Here is an 8,603-nt window from a genome sequence, read left to right as displayed (position 1 = left end):
AAAGTTGTTCGGGTTTGTAGCATCTGCAGTAGGTTTTTTGATCAATGGAACAACTTGACCAGTTTTTAGACAGTCTGGGAGGGTCCCTTGTGACAGTGATGCATTTATTATTTTGGTCCAGATTGGCACCACAATGTGGCTGATTTCTCTTAAGCATTTCGCAGGTAGGGGATCTTGGTAGTGGTTGTTGGGTTTGATTTTCACGAGCATTTTGGCGATCATGTTCTGATTGTATAATTCGAATATGTCCCAGTTTACATTGTTTTTTGTTGTGCTACACACTGTAGTCGAATTGGGATCGTTCGTAGTCAGTGGTTGAATGAGGAGGTTATTTGCTGCGCTTAAGAGCTCCGTTTCCAGCGCTTTGGTTTTTCCGTGAAAAATATAGAAAATTCCTCGCTACTTATGGATGTTTTTACGTTTTCATGCGCTGTTTTGGTTAGTTTGTTTGATTGTTGTTTCAGGATTTCAAACAGTTTCCGTGGTCTGTTTTTGGCATTATCCAGTTCCGATCTTATGAATTCCTTTTTGGAGTTGATGATCTTTTTGTTATATTGGTTTCTAATTTTTCTGAGGGCTTTCAGCTCAGGGGATGAAGGGTTTTGTCTCCATTTTCTTTCGGCCATTCTTAGTTTGCGCCTATCTTCGTTCAATGATCCGTCAAACCATGGATTCTTCGTCTTTTCCGTTATTCTTTTTAGTTTTAATGGCATGGTGTTGTTGACGATGTTCCCGATTGAGGTTATATAATGCTCTGTCAACTCGTTTGCATTCTGTAAGATGCTGGGTGGCTTTAAGTCACTCTCACAGCTTTGTACTAGTAGTTCAATATTAGTGTCTCTAGTGTCTCGGATCCATTTTTTAACATTGGCAGGTTGAACAGTCTTGCCCTTTTTCAATATGGGTATCTGGAATGTTATTGCATAGTGGTCCGACCAGTCACATGGGGCTATTGAGAGGATTGATGTATTTTTGATATCTGAAATAATCCAGTCAAGTGTTGCTCCTTTTGAGTGTGTGGGTTCTGTGCATGCTTGGTTGAGTTTTAGCTCAACAAGGAAATCCTTAAGCGTGTTGACTAGCTTGTCATTGCAGTCGTCCCAGTGTAAGTTAAAATCTCCTAAGAATATGTTATTGGCATTCGTGTTAGAGTTGGTCATAATGATCTCCATTTACTGTTCTATGAACTTAGCGTTCTCTCCTGGTGGGTGGTAAAACGCATGTAGATTGCATCTTTGATTCGTTGCTGATTTTATATTGAGACCTAAGTATTCGCAAGATTCTAGAGGGTCAGATTGAATTTGATTGACCTCTATCTCTGATCGGTGAATGCAGGCAATTCCTCCTCCCGTCTTTATAGGTCTATCTAGTCTCACAATGCTATATTCAGGTGGTACTAAGAGATCCATGGTTGGGGATGATGATTCCGATAGCCACGTTTCTGTAAGAATTGCCAGATCAATTTCTTTGTTGATGATGAGGTCTGCTATGTCTGACGCATGTTTTGTAGCCGATCGACAGTTGAGTAGGAGGCATGTCAGTTGTTTCCCAGGGTTCTTAATCTTCAGCGTTTCGTGTTCGGAATTAAGCAGGACTTGTTGTAAGTTGTTATGCTTAAGTTTCCTATCGTTCTTTCTTGATGTTCTATTAGGGTCAATCGGAACTGTTTTGATGTTCTCCTCTTCTTCATGATCAGGCGATTCATAGGATTAGAGTAAGGCAATGGCATCTTCCTTCGACAGGGCCTTCGTCCTTTTTGGTCGGTTGTTCCTATTCTCTAGTGATATGTCAATTTCTTTGCTCTTTCTATGTATGGAGTGTACAAGATCTTGAATATTTGTGATCTTAGAATGGGTGCTTGCTGTCATTTCCAGTATTTCTTTCATCGCTTGTAGAGTACTAATTGTGATTTGTGTCATGTTGCTGACTAGTTTCTGAAGATCATTAGTAGCCTTCTGGTTCCTGATTAGTTTCTTGGGGATGGTTAGCCTGTGTGTCCAGGGGTTGTATGTCGCTTTTCTCGGTTTTTGATCTTTTCTTAGTGCCTCAGTCATTTCCTGTATATCCTCTGTTTGGTCGTCTGTTCCATTCCTTCTTGGGATGTTGTGTGAGTTGTCTGAGTTATGTAAAGATAGGAGAGTTTTTGTAGGTGAGGTTCTACCTGGTTTTAGTATAGTATTAGCGGTAGGTAGCGCACGGTTGTTGTCTCCTATCTTATCTGTTTCTTGGTTTACATCGAGTGGTTCACTCGGCACCACTGTGTGTTCTGCGTGGGAAGGCTCGGTGTTTGGAAGCGGTGTCGGCTCTTCTCTTTGGAGTTGGTCTTGTTCTTTATTCTCAAGACTCGTCGATCTTCCTGTCCGTTCTGTCTTATTTTTCGATATAATCTCTCCTGTTTCAGTTTTCTTTCCAGGTTTAGTAGCTGGCTCCACGCAGCCTCCCGTTCGATTGATATAAATCGTATCATGAGTGACTTCTGGTGGGGTTGGGTGTATTTGGTGTCTTAAGCCCTCTAGTGATTCTTTTATAGAAGGGAATATCTTGTCGAACTTCATGAGTTCACTGTTCGCTGCCTGTATCAGCACTATTCCGGTTTTATATATGGTGATGCATAGTTCTGCTCTGCATCTTCTTGATGGTGAGGTCATTATTTTTGTGCCATGTGGGATGTTTTTCGTACCTTTTATGTTGAGCGTTCTTGTGAAGGCATTGCGCCATTTAGCCGTTTTATTAGTGTAAAAGATCAAGTCATGCGTTATAGTGCCTTTATCTGAATTAAAGTATGGGTCGGCGAACAGTGAGTCTGCGTTTTTCTTCAGGGTATTGTGCTTAAATTTTTTGGCTCAGTTTTTAGATAAATTAGATGGATATTTTATGACCTGGGCGTTTGAGTCGTCTCGGTACCTTTCGCCCATATTTGATTCGTGTTATAGATCTTATGGTGGCTTTTCTCTATAAGTCTCTTATATGTTCCAGGGGTTAGAGTTAAATAGTGGCATGCATAGATATCTCATTAGGTAAATTTTTCTTCAAAGGTAGTGTTAAATCCAAGTTTATCTATTATTAGTAATTTCCTTCTAATATAGTAGTCATGCCAGTTTCTCTTCCAGTTAATTTTCTTGGCACTTTGTTAGTTGTGATTTCAGGTAGCAGTAATTATACAGCCCTTATTGTGCTCTAAAACGTTTGAAAACTGGGTATTACAAAATGTCCGCCGTTTTGGTGCTTACTATAGGCAGGGGCTTTTTCTCTTTTCATTCTTTCTTTCAATTAGTCCATTTTCCATTTCTTGTCTCGACTTGGACTCAGTTATAGGCTCCTTCTTCTCTGTTTAGACCCTATTTGTCCTTTTTCCCTTTCTTGCCTCTTGGTTGTTTACTTCCTGCAGAGAGAGGTAGGACTACTTGTGTCTCAAGCGGCCGCCATTTTAAAGTCAGGCGCGCCGCTTCGAGTGCTGCCACAATAGTTTTCTTTCCCTTTTATTCCTCCTCCCTGCTATGCCTCTCACCCGCGGGTTCTCGCCATCTCCTGTAAATCTCGACGTCGCTCCTCCGCTCCCGCTCACCGCCTCAGGCCACCTCCGCGTTGTCCGTGTTCTCTCTCCTCTCCTCTCCTCAGCTAGCCTTGGTCTCCTGTCTCCGGTCTTAGCGGTGGGTTGCAGACACCATCGGCACCAGGTACTCTCGGCGAACAGCGCCTCCGCACCTCCAAACTTACTTTACCAATAAAAGAACCAAATAGAGAAATAAAATAAAAGTGCTAGCTGGATTAGGCAAACACACTTCATAAAACTGCATTTTCTTTTCTATTCTCCCCCGTGTTACAAGCTTAACTGCTCCCTGTGTAATTTCTCTTAACCTGCTGTTCCTGGATCAGAATTTCATCTACAAGCTCTTTCTGTGTTTTTTCCTAGTCTTTTCTTTCCCTTTTCTTAGATTTGTAACTGTTCCTTTACGTGCTCTATTTAGGCGCCATTAATCTCATTTGTGCTCCTTGTACCTGCTGCTGTTTTCTCCACACCTCATACTGTCTTTTCCCTCTTTCTCTCTTTCTCTGCGGTTGGTGGCTACTTTCCAAAGCGTCTGATGCCCCAATGTTCCTTTGTCTTGTTGTCAGACGTGAATTTGAAAAGCAACAAAATTAACAAGCCTTTACCACTCACACATGGCAGAAGTTTATACTTTAATTTAATGAGCTAAGAAAAGTGTGTTGTGGGGCCCCTACGAGCCATGGTGCTTGCTTCATCATAATTAGGCATGCAGTCCTTAGCCACAGCTCTGATTATGGGTCACTGAGGTCAGTTTCAATAATTCCTCAAAAACCTAACCATGCAGTCCCCCCTAACTGTGTAGTTATCTTGCTTTACTGCTGTTTGTGTGATTAGCTGGGAGGAGTTCACGGCAGCATCCTCCCAATAAAAGTGTAGATGGACCGTTCTTTAACTCTTTCTTGCTTCAAATACAGATGGCTTGAGGAGGTACAGGGGAGATGCAGGTCTAATAAACAGAATAGAATATCTGCGCCAGGTGTGTTTCTCTGCATTGCTGTCACATCACAGGCCCACCAGTGTATGTGTGATCTTTGACTCCTGCCAGTTCACAAGCAGGCGGCCAGGAAACGGTTTCAGCCTATCAACCACTGAGGAGATAAAGCCTTTGTATAAGGAATGAGGAAGCAATGAACACATTCAGCCTATCACAGGAGTAGCCCTGAGTGTTCCGAATTATAATTTCTTCATGTCACTGTACCTTATTGAGACCAAGTAGCTCGCCGTGATCGTATAGTGGTTAGTACTTTGCGTTGTGTCCGCAGCAACCTCGGTTCGAATCCGAGTCACGGCATTGTGGTTGGCAAAGTCACAGCAGTTGGGTTTTTCCTTTACAGTATTCCCAAATATACCAGTTGTTTTTGTAAAATGTCTATTAAAAACAGATCCTTTTCAATATTTAAACGATCTAACGACAAATTATTTAAACACACATGATTATAAGATGTAGGTATACTGTACATACTGACATAAATTATCGTTCTTGAACATATTTGCGGTAAGGGGAGCAGAGCTCTCGCCCAGGCCAATCAGAATGCAGATGAATGCAGTTGCAGTTGAGTGACCTGTGTTGTGGCTGTCTACAGGGAATGCACATATGTAGCTGTCTCCCAGCCCAATCCAGACATCAATTGAAGACAGGTTTTGATGCAAATAGAGCAGTAAGTGCAGAGAAATGCTCACTCTCTAAAAATGGCATTTATACAATAGTAAGATTAAATCCAACCTCACCAGTAGATAGGATTTATCAATAAATAAATAAAGCTTCTCCTCTCTGATATGTAACTACCCCCCAAAAAGTATAAGGGAATACCCAATGCTAACCTATGAGAGGGGCAGACCTCACAGTAGTGAAAAATGTAATAAACTGTTTGATACTACTAGGACATACAAACTACCACAGTACATGTCTTACCTTTTACTTACATAGCATGATGCCCCTCGGACTACCTAGGGCCTACCTTAGGGGTTACTGATATGTAATAAAATTGGAATTTAAGGCTTGGCAAGTAGTTTTAAATGCCAAGTCGAAGTGGCAGTACACTGCAGTACAGGCACTGCAGTAGCAGCCTTGAGACAGGTTTGAAATGCTTATTTCTTTGGGCGGCACAATCAGTCCCTGGGTATATGGTATACCACTTTACAAGGGGCTTTCAAGTAAATTAAATCTGTCAGTCAGGTATACTCCAATTATACACATGATTAGGGAAGAAGCACGTGCACTTCAGCACTGATTAGTAGCGATAAAGTGATCAGAGTCCTAAGGCCAACAAAAAGATACAGCAAAATGCGGAGGTGAAAAGCAATACGGTGGGGTTGGGACCACCTTAAGAATGCAAGGTCTAACAAAAATTAACTAAGGATAACATGAGTAAAACATCAGGTTTCTCTACAGCATTTGGTGAGACAAGTGGGCCTTCTTTTATCTTCCATAAATGCAATATTTACCGGACCCCTTTATTATATAGCTCTTCAACGAAAAAATATAAAGCACTTACAAAGGAGCCTCAACTACTCAAAGATGGTAGACTTCTGTAATATGGGCCATATACTAAAAGCAGCACGAAAACAGAGTGCAATAGGGTCCAAAAAACTTGAGTGACTCATGAGAGTATGCATGCAAGCCTATGGTATTCCAAACTAGAGAGATACGCATGCAATTTTTGTTTTTAGGAGAGAATGTGCCTGCTGAAAAAAACATTATTTTTAAAAAGTGCATTGCAGAATATCAGGAATTTGCTGTGGGACACCTTGAAAACTTGCATACAGATTATGTGCACACGCCTCACAGTCAGTTGTTGTGGCAGAGTGGTTAAGGCGATGGACTAGAAATCCATTGGGGTCTCCCTGCGCAGGTTCGAGTCCTGCCGACAACGAGAATATTTTTAACATCGGCTACAATTTCAGAAGTTAACCTTTAGTATTTCTTCCATGTCAGTTTTATAAATAGGTGGCTTATTTTGGTGTCACTATTGCCATATCGCATATTTATTATCGCTCCCCCTTTCATATCTTTGCTATAACTCTCGTCCTTCATTAGCACTGGTGCAAACGCTTCAAATTATTATACCCTGGCTCTCTCGGTCATACCTGTGCATGCACTTGAAACTTACTTTACCAATAAAAGAAGCAAATAGAGAAATAAAATAAAAGTGCTAGCTGGATTAGGCAAACACATTCATAAAACTGCATTTTCTTTTCTATTCTCCCCCGTGTTACAAGCTTAACTGCTCCCTGTGTAATTTCTCTTAACCTGCTGTTCCTGGAAGAGAATTTCATCTACAAGCTCTTTCTGTATTTTTTCCTAGTCTTTTCTTTCCCTTTTCTTAGATTTGTAACTGTTCCTTTACGTGCTCTATTTAGGCGCCATTAATCTCATTTGAGCTCCTTGTACCTGCTGCTGTTTTCTCCACACCTCATACTGCCTTTCCCCTCTTTCTCTCTTTCTCTGTGGTTGGTGGCTACTTTCCAAAGCGTCTGATGCCCCAATGTTCCTTCGTCTTGTTGTCAGACGTGAATTTGAAAAGAAACAAAATTAACAAGCCTTTACCACTCACACATGGCAGAAGTTTATACTTTAATTCAATGAGCTAAGAAAAGTGTGTTGTGGGGCCCCTATGAGCCATGGTGCTTGCTTCATCATAATTAGGCATGCAGTCATTAGCCACAGCTCTGATTATGGGTCACTGAGGTCAGTTTCAATAATTCCTCAAAAACCTAACCATGCAGTCCCCCCTAACTGTGTAGTTACCTTGCTTTACTGCTGTTTGTGTGATTAGCTGGGAGGAGCTCACGGCTGCATCCTCCCAATAAAAGTGTAGATGGACCGTTCCTTAACTCTTTCTTGCTTCACATACAGATGGCTTGAGGAGGTACAGAAGAGATGCAGGTCGAATAAACAGAATAGAATATCCGCGCCAGGTGTGTTTCTCTGCATTGGTGTCCCATCACAGGCCCACCAGTGTATGTGTGATCTTTGACTCCTGCCAGTTCACAAGCAGGCGGCCAGGAAACGGTTTCAGCCTATCAACCACTGAGGACATAAAGCCTTTGTATAAGGAATGAGGAAGCAATGAACACATTCAGCCTATCACAGGAGTAGCCCTGAGTGTTCCGAATTATAATTTCTTCATGTCACTGTACGTTATTGAGCCCAAGTAGCTCGCCGTGATCGTATAGTGGTTAGTACTCTGCGTTGTGGCCGCAGCAACCTCGGTTCGAATCCGAGTCACGGCATTTTGGTTGGCAATGTCACGGCAGTTGGGTTTTTCCTTTACAGAATTCCCAAATGTACCAGTTGTTTTTGTAAAATGTCTATTAAAAACAGATCCTTTTCAACATTTAAACGATCTAACGACAAATTATTTAAACACGCATGATTATAAGATGTAGGTATACTGTACTTACTGACATAAATTATCGTTCTTGAACATATTTGCGGTAAGGGGAGCGGAGCTCTCCCCCAGGCCAATCAGAATGCAGATGAATGCAGTTGCAGTTGAGTGACCTGTGTTGTGGCTGTCTACAGGGAATGCACATATGTAGCTGTCTCGCAGCCCAATCCAGACGTCAATTGAAGACAGGTTTTCATGCAAATAGAGCAGTAAGTGCAGAGAAATGCTCACTCTCTAAAAATGGCATTCATACAATAGTAAGATTAAATCCAACCTCACCAGTAGATAGGATTTATCAATAAATAAATAAAGCTTCTCCTCTCTGATATGGAATTACCCCCCCAAAAGTATAAGGGAATACCCAATGCTAACCTATGGGAGGGGCAGACCTCACAGTAGTGAAAAATGTAATAGACTGTTTGATACTACTAGGACATACAAACTACCACAGTACATGTCTTACCTTTTACTTACATAGCATGATGCCCCTAGGACTACCTAGGACCTACCTTAGGGGTTACTGATATGTAATAAAATTGATGTTTAAGGCTTGGCAAGTAGTTTTAAATGCCAAGTCGAAGTGGCAGTACACTGCAGCACAGGCACTGCAGTAGCAGGCTTGAGACAGGTTTGAAATGCTATTTCTTTGGGCGGCACAATCA

At 41.6% G+C, this 8,603-nt stretch overlaps 1 non-coding gene across 1 annotated transcript; it reads left to right on the top strand.

Annotated features, from left to right (window-relative positions):
• Positions 1-7,711: 7,711 nt before the first annotated feature.
• Positions 7,712-7,783, top strand: TRNAH-GUG (transfer RNA histidin (anticodon GUG)). Its single transcript has one exon. It is a non-coding gene; the product is annotated as a tRNA-His (tRNA).
• Positions 7,784-8,603: the final 820 nt, after the last annotated feature.

Source organism: Lissotriton vulgaris, chromosome 1_1 (genome assembly GCF_964263255.1).
Source record: "Lissotriton vulgaris chromosome 1_1, aLisVul1.2, whole genome shotgun sequence".
Lineage (NCBI taxonomy): Eukaryota > Metazoa > Chordata > Amphibia > Caudata > Salamandridae > Lissotriton > Lissotriton vulgaris.
This window is presented reverse-complemented; position numbering and strand designations above follow the sequence as displayed.